Source organism: Puma concolor, chromosome B3, assembly GCF_028749965.1.
Source record: "Puma concolor isolate L17-30 chromosome B3, mPumCon1.1.hap2, whole genome shotgun sequence".
NCBI classification, from domain to species: Eukaryota; Metazoa; Chordata; class Mammalia; order Carnivora; family Felidae; genus Puma; species Puma concolor.
Window position 1 is genome coordinate 74183151 of NC_141672.1, and position 18019 is coordinate 74201169.

The following is an 18019-nucleotide window of genomic DNA, read 5'->3' on the forward strand; positions in this document are numbered from 1 at the left end:
AACCTTGCACTACTGACATTTTGAACTGGATAAATTTTTGTTATGGGGGCTGTCCTGTGCATTATAAGATGTTTAACATCATCCCTGGCTTCCCTATAGATGCCAGTACCTCTGCCAATACTACCCCAGTTATGCCAATCAAAAATGCCTCAAAGACATTGTTAAATGTCCCCTATGGGTACAGCTGTCAGGTTTAGGCGAAAAAAACAGAACACCCAGTTAAGCTTGAATCTCAGATAAACAACAACAACAAAATTGTATGTGTCACAAATATTACCTGGGAAGTACTTACATTCAATTTTTTTATTGTTTATTTATTTTGTTGTTTATTTATTTTATTGTTTATCTGGTATTCAGGTTTAACTAGATGTCCTGTATCTGACAATCACATCCGTTAAGAACTATTGCCTCAAAGGAAATTGATAATGGACTACAAGAAGGACCTCCATTGATCAAAAGACACCTTTAAGAGAGTGAAAAAGCAAGCCACCAAGTGGAGAAAGATCCTTGTACTACATACACCAACTAAGGCCTCACATGCAGAATTTATAAATAATGCCTATAAAGCAATAAGAAAAAAATCAGACCATCCAAGAGAAACACAGACCAGAGACTGGAAAAGGAAATTCACAAAATAAGATATCCAAATGGCCAATAAACGTATAAAAGGCACCCAACCTCAATTGCAATCAGGAAAATCCAAATTAAAACCACAACACAATACCACTACAAACTCACCAGAATGACTAAAAATAAGGACTGATAATATCAATACCAGAAAGGAGGGCAACAGGAACATTCCTACAGTGCGGAGGGCATGTAAACTCACTCAACCACTTTGACAGCATCAGTTGACAAAATAAAAATAGGCACATCCTCTGACCTATCAATTTCACTTCTAGGGATACACCCAAAAGAAATACCCGCATCATAAAGCATGAACAAGAATGCTCATAGCAACATGATACTTGGAAACAATCCAAAAGTCCATTAACAGCAGAATGAATAAATACAATTGTGGTATGGTAACATTACATGGGATACTACCCTGCAATGAAAAGTACCTGCTGTTACATACAAGAACATGGATGAATCTCACAAACATAATATTGAGAAGGAGAGAAAACAAAAGCAGACCTTAAAAGAAGACCCACTGTGTTAGCCTATTTATATAAAGTTCAGAAACAAAACCAATCTATGTGTTAAAAGTCAAGATAGTAGTTACCTTTGGTGAGGATGGAGGCACAAGAATTAGGAAAAGGAGGCCAAGATGGCGAAACAGCATGGAAGCTTTTTGTGTCTCGTGTCCATGAAATACAGCCAGACCGACACTAAACCATCCTACACACCTAGAAAACCGATTGGAAGATTAACACAACAATCTGCACAACCTGAACCACAGAATTCAGTAGGTATGCGACACTAAGAGCTGAACTTGGGGAGCAAGAAGCCCCAAAAGGTAGGTAACCCCTTTTGTGGGCGAGAGAGGACGGAGACTGGGGAGCGGGGGAGCATACGGGAAAAGCACCCGTCCCCAAAAACAGGTGGAGAGAATGTGGAAAATTGGAAACAGCCACAGGAACTAAATTGAAAAGGGAGAAGGGAGAAAGGAGAAAGGAGAGGGTTTAACAATTCCATTAAGACTGTAAACAAGGGGAGCGCAAAGGCTGCAACTCCGCATCTCCATACCTGGTGGTGCTCTGGTGGGAAGGGCGAATCCCCAGGAGCAGAGTGGGGTCCGGGAGGTTCTCGCGGGCCACACGGGGAAAAGCGGTTCCACTGATGGAAGGATATTTGGTAGAGACGGTTGAAGCCACCTGGTCCCAGCAGACCCCAGAAAATGGCCACATTCGCTGGTGCTGAAACAAGGTCGTTAAGGGTGAAGCCTGATGCCAGATGTGTGTTGCGATTTTCCATGGTCCCTGAAATGCTGAGGCTACACTGTCTCACGATCTTTTTTGGGGGTGGGCTGGCACCTGGCCGCAGTCTCGGGGCACCAGCAACAGCAGGGTCCATTGGGCGTTCCTGGGTGCAGTCGACATTCGGCCACTGCTCATTCAGCCATTGCTCGGTGAGACCCTCCCACAGAGGGGCAGAGCGGGTCAAAACCGCAGTCCTTCGGAAGTAAGGGGCCGGGGAAAACAGCTGCATCTAAGACAACTTGGGAGAGAGGTACTGCCTGGGGCCTGGTCACGGAAAGTGGAAAAGCGGGGAGTGGATGAGAGCTGAAGACGGAGGACCGGTGCACGATTGCTGATCCGGGAGAACAGACACGGTGGCTGGGTGGTGCCATTTTTCACCGCTCCCACGCATGCGCATGCACACCGATGAGCACCGCAACAATCCACCCCAGTAGGCTAGCAGCGCCATCTACAGGGGAGCAGAGCTGTTACACCGAGCCCTGCCCAACTGGGCTAACTTCACTCTTCAAGAACACAAACCTCACCCCTGGCTTAAGTTATGGACTATAAAGAGCTACATGGACTGACCTCTAGGGGAAAACGAAGCAATTTCAGTCCTACTTTAATCTGTTAGCAGGTTCATCTATTCAGTTTTTTTTGTCTCTCTTTTTCCTTTTTCTCTTTTACAATTCTTTTCTTTTTCTTGAATACAGAAAGAGAAAAACTCATTTTTATTTTCAATTTTTATTAAAAATATCTGTCTTTAATTTTTATTACTATATTTTTTTACTTTTGTGTAAATTTTTTCAACTTCTACTTTACTCCCATCATTTTATTTTAGTCTACTTCAGTTACTCACCTTTTCAAACTTTCAAACAATTTCCTTTTTTCTTTCTTTTTCTTTTTTCTCTTTTTCATTTCTTTTCTTTTTCTTGAATGCAGAAAGAGAAAAACTTCATTTTTACTTTCAATTTATTTTTAAAATATTTTTATTTAATTTTTATTACTATATTTTTTTATTTTATGTAAATTTTTTCAAATTCTATCTTACTCCCATCATTTTATTTCAGTCTACTACAGTGTATTCACTTTTTCAAATTTTCAAACAATTTCTTTTTTTGTCTTTTCTTTTTTCTTTTTTTTTATATTTTTTCTCTTTTTCATTTCTTTTCTTTTTTCTTAAACATGGAAAGTGAAAAAAATTCATATTTGTTTTTAATTTTTATTAAAAATACTTTTCTATAATTTTTTTCTACTATATTCTCTACTTTTGTGTATTTTAGTCTACTTTAGTGTATTCATTTTTTCAAATTCTCAAATGATTTCCTTTTTTTTCTCTCCCCCCTTTTTTGTTTTTTATTTTTGTTTTTTTGTTGTTGTTTGTTTGTTTCTCTAATCCGTCAAACCACTTTCTACACACAGACCAAAACACACCTAGAATCTAGCATCATCTATTCGATTTGTGTGGGTGTGTGTTTTTAATTTTTAATTTTAATATTTTTTAACTTTAATTTTTTTAATTTCAATTTTTTACCTCATTAATTCCTTTTCTACCTTCAAGATGACAAAATGACGGAATTTGTCCCAAAAGAAAGGGCACAAAGAAACGACAGCCAGGGATCTAACCAACACAGACACAAGCAAGATGTCTGAAACAGAATTTAGAATCACAATGATAAGAATACTAGCTTGAGTCAAAAATAGATTAGAATCCCTTGCTGCAGAGATAAAAGAAGTAAAAAATAGCCAGAATGAAATTAAAAATGCTATAACTGAACTGCAATCATGGATGGATGCAGCGGTGCAAGGATGGACGAGGCAGAACAGAGAATCAGCGATATAGAGGACAAACTTATAGAGAATAATGAAGCAGAAAAAACGAGGGAGATGAAGGCAAAAGAGCACAATTTGCAAATTAGAGAAATCAGTGACTCATTAAAAAGGAACAACATCAGAATCATAGGGGTCCCAGAGGAGGAAGAGAGAGAAATAGGGATAGAAGGGTTATGAAAGCAAATCATAGCAGAAAACTTTCCTAACCTGGGGAAAAACACAGACATCAAAATCGAGGAAGCACAGAGGACTCCCATTAGATTCAACAAAAACCGACCATTAACAAGGCATATCATAGTCAAATTCACAAAATACTCAGGCAAGGAGAGAATCATGAAAGCAGCAAAGGAAAAAAAGTCCCTAACCTACAAGGGAAGACAGATCAGGTTTGCAGCAGACCTATCCACAGAAACTTGGCAGGCCAGAAAGGAGTGGCAGGATATATTCAGTGTGCTGAATCAGGAAAATAGGCAGCCAAGAATTCTTTCTCCAGCAAGGCTGTCATTCAAAATAGAAGGAGAGATAAAAAGTTTCCCAGACAAACAAAAATTAAAGAAGTTTGTGACCACTAAACCAGACCCACAAGATTTTAAGGGGAACTCTCTGAGGGGAGAAAAGATGAAAATTATATATATATATATATATTTTTATATATATATATATATATATATATATATATATATATATATGTATATATACCAAAAGCAAAAAAAGATTAGAAAGGACCAGAGAACACCACCAGAAACTCCAACTCTACAGGCATCATAATGACAATAAATTCATATCTTTCAGTACTCACTCTAAACATCAATGGACTCAATGCTCCAATCAAAAGATATAGGATAACAGAATGGATAAGAAAACAAGACCCATCTATATGCTATTTAAAAGAGACCCACTTTAGACCTAAAGACACCTACAGATTGAAAATAAGGGGATGGAGAACCATCTATCATGCTAATGCCCAACAAAAGAAATCCAGAGTAGCCATACTTATATCAGACAATCTAGACTTTAAAATAAAGACTGTATCAAGAGATGCAGAAAGGCATTATATCATAATCAAGGGGTCTATAGACTAAGAAGACCTAACAATTGTAAACATTTATGTGCCAAATGTGAGAGCACCCAAATATATAAATCAATTAATCACAAACATAAAGAAACTCATCAATAAATACCATAATAGTAGGAGACTTCAACACCCCACTCACAGCAATGGACAGATATCTAATCAAAAAATCAACAAGGAACAATGGCTTTGAATGACACCCTGGACCAGATAGACTTAACAGATATATTCAGAACATTTCATCCTAAAGCAGCAGAATATACATTCTTCTCCAGTGCACATGGAACGTTCTCCAGAATAGACCATATACTGGGACACAAATCAGCCCTAAGTAAGTACAAAAAGATCAAGATCATACGTGCATATTTTCAGACCCCAACGGTATGAAACTCAAAATGAACCACAAGAAAAAATTTGGAAAGGTAACAAATACTTGGAGACTGAAGAACAACCTACTAAAGAATGAATGGGCTAACCAAGAAGTTAAAGAAGAAATTAAAAAGTATGTGGAAGCCAGTGAAAATGATAACACCACAACCCAAAACCTCTTGGACACAGCAAAGGTGGTCATAAGAGGAAAGTATACAGCAATTCAAGCCTTCCTAAAGAAGGAAGAAGATCTCAGATACACAACCTAACCTTACACCTTAAGGAGCTGGAAAAAGAACAGAAAATAAAACCCAAAACCAGCAGAACACAGGAAATAATAAAGATTACAGCAGAAATTAATGCTATTGAAACAAAAACAAAAAAAAAAAACCAGTAGAACAGATCAATAAAACCAGAAGCTGGTTCTTTGAAAGAATTAACAAAATTGATAAACCACTAGCCAGTCTGATCAAAAAGAAAAAGGAAAGGACCCAAATAAGCAAAATCAAGAATGAAAGAGGAGAGGTCACAACCAACACAGCAGAAATAAAAACAATAATAGAGAATATTATGAGCAATTATATGCCAATAAAATGGGCAACCTGGAAGAAATGGACAAATTCCTAGAAACATACACACTACCAAAACTGAAACAGGAAGAAATAGAAAATTTGAACAGACCCGTAGCCAGTAAGGAAATCAAATTAGTAATCAAAAGTCTCCCAAAAAACAAGAGTTCAGGCCAGATGGCTTTCCCGGGGAATTCTACCAAAAATTTAAGGAAGAGTTAACACCTATTCTCTTGAAACTGTTCCAAAAAAATAGAAATGGAAGGAAAACTTCCAAACTCTTTCTATGAAGCCAGCATTACCTTGATTCCAAAACCAGACAGAGACCCCACTAAAAAGGAGAACTATAGACCAATTTCCCTGATGAACATGGATGCAAAAATCCTCAACAAGATATTAGCCAATCGGATCCAACAATACATTAAAAAAAATATTCACCACGACCAAGTGGGATTTATACCTGGGATGCAGGGCTGGTTCAATATCCTCAAAACAATTAACGTGATTCATCACATCAATAAAAGAAAGGACAGGAACCATATGATCCTTTCAATAGATGCAGAGAAAGCATTTGACAAAATACAGCATCCTCTCTTGATAAAAACCCTCAAGAAAGTAGGGATAGAAGGAGCATACCTCGAGATGATAAAAGCCATATACAAGCGACCCAACGCTAATATCATCCTCAATGGGGAAAACCTGACAGCTTTCCCCCTAAGGTCAGGAACAAGACAGGGATGTCCACTCTCACCACTGTTATTCAACATAGTATTGGAAGTCTTAGCCTCTGCAATCAGACAACACAAAGAAATAAAAGGCATCCAAATCGGCCAGGAGGAGGTCAAACCTTCATTCTTTGCAGATGACATGATACTCTATATGGAAAACCCTAAAGATTCCACCAAAAAACTGCTAGAACTGATCCATGAATTCAGCAAAGTCGCAGGATATAAAACCAATGCACAGAAATCGGTTGCATTCCTATACACCAACAATGAAGCAACAGAAAGAGAAATCAAAGAATCCATCCCATTTACAGTTGCACAAAAAAAACATAAAATACCTAGGAATAAATCTAACCAAAGAGGTGAAAAATCTATACACTGAAAACTATAGAAAGCTGATGAAAGAAATTGAAGACGACACCAATAAATGGAAAAAGATTCCATGCTCCTGGATAGGAAGAACAAATATTGTTAAAATGTCGATACTACCCAAAGCAATCTACATATTGAATGCAATCCCTACCAAAGTAACACCAGCATTCTTCACAGAGCTAGAACAAATAATCCTAAAATTTGTATGGAACCAGAAAAGACCCCAAATAGCCAAAACAATCTTGAACAAGAAAGCCAAAGCTAGAGGAATTACAATCCCAGACTTCAAGCTATACTACAAAGCTGTAATCATCAAGACAGTATGGTACTGGCACAAGAACAGACACTCAAATCAATGGAATAGAAGAGAGAACCCAGAAATGGACCCACAAACGTATGGGCAACTAATATTTGACAAAGCAGGAAAGAGTATCCAAAGGAATAAAGACAGGCTCTTCAGCAACTGGTGCTGGGAAAACTGGACAGCAACATGCAGAAGAATCAACCTGGACCACTTTCTTACACCAGACACAAAAATGAACTCAAAGTGGCTGAAAGACCTCAATGTAAGACAGGAAGCCATCAAAATCCTCGAGGAGAAAGCAGGCAAAAACCTCTTTGATCTTGGCTGCAGCAACTTCTTACTCAACACGTCTCTGGAGGCAAGGGAAACAAAAGCAAAAATGAACTACTGGGACCTCATCAAAATAAAAAAACTTCTGCACATGGAAGGAAACAATCAGCAAAACTAAAAGGTAACTGACAGAATGGGAGAAGATATTTGCAAATGACACATCAGATAAAGGGTTAGTATCCAAAATCTACAAAGAACTTACCAAACTCAGCACCTAAAAAACAAATAATCCAGTGAAGAAATGAGCAAAAGACATGAATAGACACTTCTCCAAAGAAGACATCCAGATGACCAACTGACACATGAAAAAATTCTCCACATCACTCATCATCAGGGAAATACAAATCAAAACCACAATGAGATACCACCTTACCCTGTCAGAATAGCTAACATTAACAACTCAGGCAACAGCAGATGTTGGCGAGGATGCGGAGAAAGAGGATCTCTTTGGCATTTTTGGCGGGAATGCAAGCTGGTGCAGCCACTCTGGAAACAGTATGGAGGTTCATCAAAAAACTAAAAATAAGTTTTTTTTTTTTATGACTATGACTCAGTTTTTTATGACTCAGCAATTGCACTACTAGGCATTTATCCAAGGGATACAGGTGTGCTGTTTCAAAGGGACACATGCACCCCCATTTTTATAGCAGTACTCTCAACAATAGCCAAAGTATGCAAAGAGCCCAAATGTCCATCGATGGATGAATGGATAAAGAAGATGTGGTATATACATATACAATGGAGTATTACTCGGCAATGAAAAAGAATGAAATCTTGCCATTTGCAACTATGTGGATGGAACTGGAGGGTGTTATGCTAAGTGAAATTAGTCAGAGAAAGACAAAACTCATATGATTTCACTCATATGAGGACTTTAAGAGACAAAACAGATGAACATAAGGGAAGGGAAACAAAAATAATATAAAAACAGGGAGGGGGACAAAACAAAAGAGACTCATAAATATGGAGAACAAACTGAGGGTTGCTGGAGGGGTTGTGGGAGGGGGGATGGGCTAAATGGGTAAGGGGCATTAAGGAATCTACTCCTGAAATCATTGCTTCACTATAAACTAACTAATTGGGATGTAAATTTAAAAAAATAAAAAATAAAGTTAAATTATAAAAAGAAAAAAGAATTAGGAAAAGGCACATGGTTGGGGAATGAGGGCCTTCTGGAGAGCTGGTAATGTTCTATTCCTGACTGGGGTAGTGGTTACAGAGACGCGCTCACTCTGTGATAACTCACTGAGTTACAGTAGTGTTACCCACTGCAATTAAAAGTTTGAATTTTTTTTGTTGTTGTTAAGTTGGTTCTCAGTCCCTCTCAGTGTTTCGGTTACCTTATTACTAGTTAATATCTAACTCTTGCTGGGGCACCTGGGTGGCTCAGTTGGCTAAGCATCGGACTTTTGATTTTGGTTCAGGTTGATCTCATGGATCCTGAGATTGAGCTCCGTGCTGACAGCGCGGCCCCTGATTAGGATTCTCCCTCTCCCTGTCTCTCTGCTCTCTCTCAAAAATAAATAAATGAACTTAAATACATATTTAAATATATATATTTCTATTTAAATATATATTTAATATATTTCTATTTTATATATATTTATATATATACCCACTCTATATATATCTATAGATAGATAGATAGAGAGAGAGAGAGATAAAACTCTTGCTATTCAGTAAGCTCCTTTTCTCCTCACCCAGCCAATTTGACCATATGTTTTAAAGGCAGATTTTTACCCATAGAAGCCTCTTTTACGATGCTGGTTAACCACCAATGAGGATTTTTTTTTTTTTTTTAATGCCTGGAAACATTAATCCAGACATCTTATTTCTTAACTTACAGGGTTGTTGCCTTTTAATATTTTACCTTGCAATTATTCATTAACTAATTTTCCTGTTTTATGTGTGATCTCTGTTCTCCCACAAAAATGTTGGACTTAACTGGGCACAAACACTATTACTAAAGAAAGTATGGCTCACACCTGGCCTGGCTTATACCGCAGTCTAGTTCCACACCCAAGGTAAAGACATCACCTCCAATTCCACCCTAACAAACCATGTTCCAGCCTTTCCTCAAGCAGTACAGTCCGTATTAAACTGACAGCTGCTCCAGGGGCACCTGGGTGGCTCAGTCGGTTAAACATCCGACTTCAACTCAGGTCACAATCTCAGGGTTTGTGGGTTCGAGCCCCATGTCGGGCTCTGTGCTGACAGTTCAAAGCCTGGATGGAGCCTGCTTTGGATTTTGTGTCTCCTTCTCTCTCTGCCCCTCCCCCACTCATGCTCTGTCTCTCTATCTCTCTCTCAAAAATAAGTAAAACATTTTAAAAAATGAAAATAAACTGACAGCTGCTCCAGCCTCTCTCTTTACTCTTCGAACTGGTCAGGTGATCCACAGTGGACAGAGCTCTGCTGTTTTCCATTCACCCTTGACTGTTTCATCCAGTACATCTTGAACAATAAAAACATGCTTTGCTTCTCACCCCCTCACCCACTCACTCAAGAGTTCCCCAAAAGGGTGCCAAATAGTTCTAGCAGGCCAGTGAATAAATAATCTGTGTTCATCTGGCGGTGATCTGCCTTCTACAGCAACCGCAAGAATGTGCCGTGTCATAAAATCGGCAAACATTTTATTATGTGTGAATGTGATTTTGAGAATCCCGTGAGAATGTGATCTCCTCCCAGAGACCGTATATAAGCTTTTGCTTTAAGATTGTTCATGTCTTCCTCACATACAGGGCCACTTCAACTCTCATCTGCCCATCCGTCTCCTTCTTTTTCTCTGGAAGTATGTCCCATTAATCATCTTCCCGTTCAGTCCCTGCGGATCAGATAAGCCTTCATAAGTTCTTCATACACCATTAAGGGTTTCAGATCTCCTGTTTAGTAAGCCATGACCCGGCCATGAGATAGGAGGACCATTTTGTCACCTGACTTGGTGTGGCTTTTCCTGCTTGTATCTATTTGCTACACTGTTGGCCAGGGGGAAAAGCAAACCCAGGAAAAGCCTCCTGATGGCCATTTTACAGTCCAGGACTGGAACACTGATGACAGTCTGCAGACGGTGGCCCTCCCTTTGAGAGGAGAGGAAACAGGACTTCTGGTTCTGGGCTAGTGAGGCCTCTGGTGGTGCAAGAGCTGTTGCTCATGATGAACATTTCCCTTCAGCCTGACAAAAGGCTAGTTAATCTCTGTGTGTGTTTCTCTATGTGTGTACCTCTCCCTTCCTCTCTCTCTCTCTCTCTCTCACACACACACACACACACACACACACACACTCCAGCCAGCACTGGCAGAGCACACAGGAAGGCAAACCTTAACTCATTTCTCACTCACTGCTCTGGAAACAAGACTCAGAGAGATCTCAGGGGCACATGGTCTTCACAGCAGAACAAGAACAGAAGGAGATGGCGCTAATGTGAGGGGTGAAAAGGTATTAACTCCTGAGTAAGGCCCCACTGGGAACAGATGTTTGGATAGGGGTCTGACTAGAGGGAGTGGCATCTAGAACTCTTCATGGAGGAGAGAGAAGAGAAGATGGAGCCCTAGGAGAAAACCTGGCCTTTCCACAAATGGCGAGACTCTGCTTCTATCAAAACACTGCTTCTATCACCACAAACCCTGGGGTCAGAGGAAACTATCTTCATTTTTTTTTTCAGTTTATTTATTTATTTTGAGAGAGAGAGAGAGTGCAGGGAAGGGGCAAAGAGAGAGGGAGAAAGAATCCCAAGTAGGCTCCGTGCATGGAACCAGATGCGAGGCTCGAACTCATGAACCGTGAGATCATGACCTGAACCAAAATCAAGAGTCGGACGCTTAACCAACTAAGCCACCCAGGCACCCCCAGAGAAGACTATTTTTAAAGGGAGGGAGGAGATTCTAGGTTCCTTAGTCTGCTGTGTCTCCAGTATTAAGATTTTGGTTGGATGGTTGGTTGGATGGTTGTATCATATTTTAATAAGAAACCATGTGACATGATGATGTGAATCGCATTTAGCAAGCAACATTCCAGAGCCTGAGAGAAGTTGCAAAAATCTGCCCAAAGAAAATGAAGCAGAGGGACATTCACACAATTAGAGGTGGCATGGGAGAAAGGAAGAAGTGCTTGTCACCAGCAAACCCCCAACCCACTCTGCCCCTGCCCAAGTTGAGGGGAGCAGCCAGGATACCCCCCCCCAAGTTTTGGCTTCCTGTCGCACCCTGTGGTGATGGCCTGACCACCCAGAGGGACTGTGCTCAGCTTCTTTTGCTATTTCAGAAAGCAGCTGTGGGGGAAACAGTCCCATTTCAATGAATGAAATCCTTGTGATTGCTACAGACTCAGAAGAGACCCTTGTCTTCCTGAAAGGCAAACCAGCTGCATTTGCACCAATACCCAGATGCAGACAAATTTCTCATGTCTTGTTGTTTGGCTCCGATTTGAATGTTTTCACAGCTGAAGTGTCAGATGTACTGTGAGCGCTGCAAACAGCTTAACTTTAGTTCAGTTGTAAAAGGAGAGGCTAAAAAAGAAGGAGAAGTCAACCCACTCACCCCCAGGACGCAGAAGACGAAAGACTTTGAGGAGTTTGAGGAGAAACTGAGTACACTCAGACAGGACCTGTTTCCCATCAGCCTACTGGGAGAGAAGTGGTTGCTGGGAGCTAGCACTGTCCCTATGTATATTCCCTCCCACAAAGGATACACAGCTCTGGAAGGAACTCCTGCCTCACCTCCATGAGGATATTGATGAAACTCCACCCCCCTGAATCCATGGTCTTAGGGCATCTGATTTAGCAGAACCTCCTTTCCCTCTGCCCAGTCCCCTCCCCAACTCACTGTAAGAAAAGAGAGCCAGGAGAGAGAGAAGGGTTGGTCAATAACTAGAGTGTGGTTGAAGAGAGGAGGAGTCCCTTGATACCTCAGAAACCTGGCTGAGGACGATGAGTAGGGACTCCCCGCCACCCTGGTCCAGCAATAGACACATGTCCCAGGCCTGGCCAATCAGAACACTTCATACTTGGCCACAATTGTCGGTTTGGAGATGGACACATGAACAAATTCAGTCCAATGAGAGATTTTTTTTCTAGGATTAGAAGCCAAGAATCCATCCTTGTGATCAAGGGGATAAATCTTCCTGAAAATAAAGCCAAATTACAATAGAGATGAGCCTGGAATAGCCTGGAAAGTAGGAGATTCACTTGCAAGAGCAAAGTTTTTAGAGAAGAAAATACTTAAGTGTTCCAACAAACTAGATCTTAGAAGATGGAGCAAAGAATTTGTTCTGTAAATCAAAGAATAGAAAAGAAAAAGGATATGATATCAGAGCTATTGTCCATCACATAGCTTTTCCTGGGCTGGGAATAGGAGGTCAAGGAGGCTTGGAAAGGTCAAAACTAGATTATAAATGCTGCCTGGCTTCTCTGAAAAGGAACTCAACTAGAGTGGCAGGGAGAGACACCCAACCCAGAGAGGTAGAGGGCATATCTGAAAACCGCAGGACTGTGCTGCAATCCCCAAGCATAGCTGAGAGCTTGCAAGGCTCTCCCAGAAGCCCCAATTGCAGCACAGAGCTTGTGATGCTTTTAAAATATGTCCACAAGGGGCACCTGGGTGGCTCAGTCAGTTAAATATCCAACTCTGTTTCAGCTCAGATCATGATCTCATGGTTTCATGTGTTCAAGCCCGCATCAGGCTATGTGCTGATGGTGGAGAGCCTGCTTGGGATTCTCTCTCTCCCTCTCTCTCTGCCCCTCCCTCATTCACACTGTCTCTGAATCTCTCAAAAATAAATAAACTTAAAAAAATAATAAAATAAAACATAAAATATGTCCACAAATTCTTTGACACTCCTGCCTTCCAAAGTTGGAGCCAAATTCCCCTCTACTTGAACTTGGTAACTCACTTCTAAGAAACAGATTATGGGGGTCGCCTGAGTGGCTCAGTCGGTTAAGCATTCAACTTCAGCTCAGGTCATGATCTCGTGGTTTGTGAGATCAAACCCCACATCAGGCTCACTGCTGTTGGTGCGGAGCCTGCTTCAGATCCTCTGTCTCCCTCTCTCTCTCTGCCCCTCCTTTGCTCATTCTCTCTCTCCCTCTCTCTCCCTCTCTCTCTCTCTCTCAAAATAAATAAATAAGTAAATTTTTTAAAAAAAGAAACAGATTATGATAAAAGCAACTTCCAAGTCTAAGTGGGTCGTTAAGGGCATTGAGGCTTCCTCTTCATTCTTTCTCTCTTAGATCTCTAGATCCAGGCAAACATGCTGCTGTGTCATAAGGGTACTCAAGAAGCCCTATGGAGACATCCACGTGGCAAGAAATTGAAGTTTTCTACCAACAACCGGCAAGACACAAGGTCTCTTGCCAGCAGCCAAGGGAGTGAGCCACCTTGGGAAAGGGCCCTCCGGGTCTTCAGATGATTGCGGCCTTGTTATCTTGGCCATAACTTAATGACTGACCCTAAGCCACAACCACCTAGCTAAGCTGCTCCCATATCCCTAACCCACAGAAACTGTATGAGATAATAAATATTATTATTGTTGTTTCAAGCCACTAAGTATCATTTTTTAAGATTTTCTTTTAAGTAATCTCTACACCCAATATGGGACTCAAACTTACAACCCCAAGATCAATCAAGAGTCATATACTTTACCGACTGAGCCAGACAGGCACCCCTCAAACCACTAAGTTTTGAGATCATTTGTTAACAGCAGTATATAACTAACAGTGCTAGACCACAGCGCGGTGCCTAGGCAGCAAAGACTGTAGTAGAAAATCAGGAGGGGGCCTACGGGGAGACTTACCAAGCCCCACACATTCTATGCTATTGGTCAGAAGACAAGCCACTGTTCCTCAATCTCCTAGCAGACATTCTTAGAACACTGGGATCTTGGCCAGGACCACGGGTATTATAGGCAGAAGATATAATACCCAGAAGCATGGGAGTTTGTATCAAACAACTATGCCCAGAGGCCCAGCCTAACCAGCCGTGTCTCAGCCCACAGCAGGCAACATGAAAAGGCCAAATGAGAAGAGATTTGGCCTTCTCAAATCTCTGAGAACTGGATGGCAGTGCCTGGACCATGGGCCTCCTACACCCTGGTGTCCAGCGGGAAGAGGGAAGGGAGAAGAGGAACAAGGCACTCTGAAAGACTGCGAATTTACTCCTAGAAAACTGAGTGAGATGAGAACTTTAAACTAGAAGTGAGGAAGTTACTTTGGTTGGGTGAGTTTGAGTTTATTCCACTGCCAAAGAAAAACGTTCATGAGCAAGTGGGGTTCGGTTTTAAAAACTAAAGTTCTGTTTCTGCACATCTGAGACAGGACTATAAATTTTAAATCCACCACAAATTTTTATTTCTTATACTTCAGACAACTAAAAGTTACAAAGAAAAACAAAACGAAGGTTCATGTACCCACCAACTAGCCTAAGAAGTAAGAAGTCAGGGTCCCTTGAGTCCCCCTCCCTGACTGCCTTTCCACTCACTCCCACAGGTAAATGCTATCCTGAGGATTTTTCATGCCTTTCTTGTTACTTTAAATCTACCTCCCCAATTAAGAGTGCATTATTTGGCCAATTTCTACTCTTTAAACAAATAGTATCATACCATAAATACTTTCCTCCAACTTCCTTTCTGCTCAACATTACAGTTGTAAGATTCATCCACGTTGAAATCTAGAATTCCAGTGCATGTAATTAATTCAATTTCTTAGTCTAAATGTATTATAGATACTGATTATTCCTATTATCTTACTTTGAATCTTCTAATTTTGTCTAAACTTTCTTTTTTTATTGTTTCTCAATGACTTTTTTTATTGATTAGATTGTTTTGTTGTCTCTACTGATTTATAAGTGCACATTTTGTTTCTAATATATAATAGTTGCCCTTCATTTGTTAAATGGATATTTAACAAAGTTTAGTATTATTCAGGACTGTTACCCTTCCCCAACAACTCAGCTCCAGCTCCATTATCGGTGACTAACATTTTAGTTCTGCTTCAGTTTTTACCCACAAATTATGTATCATTGTGTTGCTCTATATAACCAATATTTGTTTATATTTCCCCATTTGTTTACCAGCTTTTTGCTCATTATTCTCCTGCATCTCACACCTTCCTTTTGAGACCCTTTTCTTTTTTCCTGACAAAGTTTGTAACTCTGATGATAACAAATGCTCCCTTCTTTGGCTTGTCTAAGCATACCATCGTTTACCTTCATTCTTGAATGCCAGCTTGTAAACAGTTCTAGGTTGGCCATTATTTTCTCTTCCCCTTTGAAGGTTTTAATGTATTACTCCACTGGTTTGTATTGTAGCTAAGGTGTCTGTTGTCCGTCTAATTGTTATTTTTTTTATAGATAATCTTTCTGCCCTCTTTTAATATCTCTTCTTGGTTTTTATACTTTTACAATGATGGGACTAGGTATGGATTTCTCTTCTTTTTATTTATTCTACTTGAGATTCATTTTGCTTATTGAATCTGAGTATTCATACCTTTCATTAATTTGGAAAAATAATCAGCTATTATCTCTTTAAACATTTTCTCTGTCCCTTCCTCTGTTTCCTCTCTACCAAGACTCCAAATAGAATTTGAATCTCTCACTTTATCTTCCTTGTCTCTTACCCTCTGTTTTGTATTTTCTACCTCTTTGTCTCTCTGTGCTGTATGCTGGGTAATGTCTTCATATCTAGTTAATCATCTCTTAACCAATGCTAAATCTATTCCCTGATGTTAAACTCATTCAAAGAGTTTTTGAATTTCAGTTATTATGTTTTTAATTTTTAGAAATTCTAATTGGTTTATCAATTCTGCTGGAATTTTTAAAATAGTATCTTCTCTTTGTCATGTTTTTAATGTCTCCTCTTGAAACATTTTGGATTTGGTAGTTTCATATTCTATATCTCATAATTCTAATATCTGAAATCCTTTTTGGTCTAATTCAGCTATGTATTATTTCAGCTGACCCCTCCCCAGAGTAGCTTGGATTTTTTCGTGTGTTCTGGATTGTGTGATTGGCAGGATTTTATCAATTGGGATCCTGTGAAACCAAGGGAAAATTTATTTCTATTCATATCTGGAACACTTAAATTTTTGGCTCAGGGCTTTCTAGTCCAAGCAGGCAACAATTACTTCAAACTCCGAATCTGCAGGAGGGCCAGACAATAGATACAACTTCTCAGGGAAGGAAATTTTTTTACAACCAATCCTAGGGGAGAGCCAAGCCTGCAGAAACAAGTTTCCTGGTCATGTTCTTTGATACTAAGTGGGCGTTTGTTTTTTAAGTTTTATTTACTTAAGTAATCTCTGCTCCCCCCACCCTCCCAGCCCCCCCCCCCCCACGCCGCCCTGAAACTCACAACCTGAAAATCAAGAGTCATACACTCTTCTGACTGAGCCAACCAGGCGCTAGGCTTTTTTAAACTCATTTTTTCCCCTAAGAACATAGCCCACCAAGAGCTTTATGCAGGAGTCTGAGGCATTCTCTGCTGTCACCCACACCCCTAGGTTACTCTGACAAACAACCACAAGGTAGCCTCAGTTCCAAGACTTGTTTTTTGGTCTCTGAGGATTTCCTTTATTTTCTAGTTGCCTTAACAACGTATTTAAATGAAGATGTGTTACATTTTACCCAGCACATCCAGGAAACTTACAATGGGAGGTTTTGGGGGGTTGGGGTTTTTTGCTTTTTGTCTTTGCTTTTGTTTTCAGGAGTTGTATGTCACCATAGTGTTCTCCGCGCAGCTTTTTAAATCATTCAGTTTGCAATGTGTTGAACAGGTTGGAGAGGAGAAAGACGCAGAAGCAGGGAGACCTACTAGGAGCCTGCTGCAGAAATTTACACAAAAGAGCATAATAACTTAAAAGAGAGTGGTGGTGGCAGAGACAAACAGATGGATGTGGGAGATACTTGGTAAATAAAATCAACAAGTTTTCAGAAATCCAAGAAGAAGTGTCTAGTGACAAGTTTTTATAGAGTCAAAAGGTCAAAGGAGAAATTCAAGTTGCATAGGATGTTGGGAAGCCTCTGAAAAACTGGTAACTGTATTTGTTACTGAACTCACACTTGTCGGTGCACCGGATGTTCAGTAAGCATCAATGTCTGAGACACCAGTTTTGAAGCAAATAAGTTTTATTAGCAGAGCAGCCCAACGAGAAGAAAGAGGATCATTCATAAAGCTGCCTTGCTCTGTTGAGTGAAGGGACAGCTTATAAATGTTTGGGGAAGGAGGTGAATACATGAGAGGTGGGTGAGGGGGTTACTGAAATCCTGAAAGGGGGATGGAGGTGTGCTATGTTTCCGGAAAATGAGTGGCCGAGCAGGACTTGGTATATCAGGCACGTCAGATAATTTTGAAGACAGATGTTACCGTCTGGTCCTCATTAGTTTTTTACAATCAGTGGGTAAACAGGGAGTAGGGGCGAAAAGGGCAAAGTTAATGATAAGCGGTACTAAAACATAATTAAGTAGAGAACAAAACAGAAGGTGGGCCTAAGTTACTAATGCAACTAACACAGCTATAGTGCTGCTTACGCTTTCAAAGCAGGTTCAGGAATTAGGTG

The 18019-nt window shown here is 40.2% G+C and overlaps 1 long non-coding RNA gene across 1 annotated transcript in view; it reads right to left on the bottom strand.

Annotated features, from left to right (window-relative positions):
* Positions 1-2536, bottom strand: part of LOC147580061 (uncharacterized) — a 100779-nt gene extending 98243 nt beyond the window's left edge. Inside the window, exon 1 of the long non-coding RNA XR_015252466.1 lies at positions 1690-2536. This is a non-coding gene — a long non-coding RNA (uncharacterized LOC147580061). The remainder of the gene's footprint in view (positions 1-1689) is intronic.
* Between the last annotated feature and the right edge of the window lie 15483 nt (positions 2537-18019).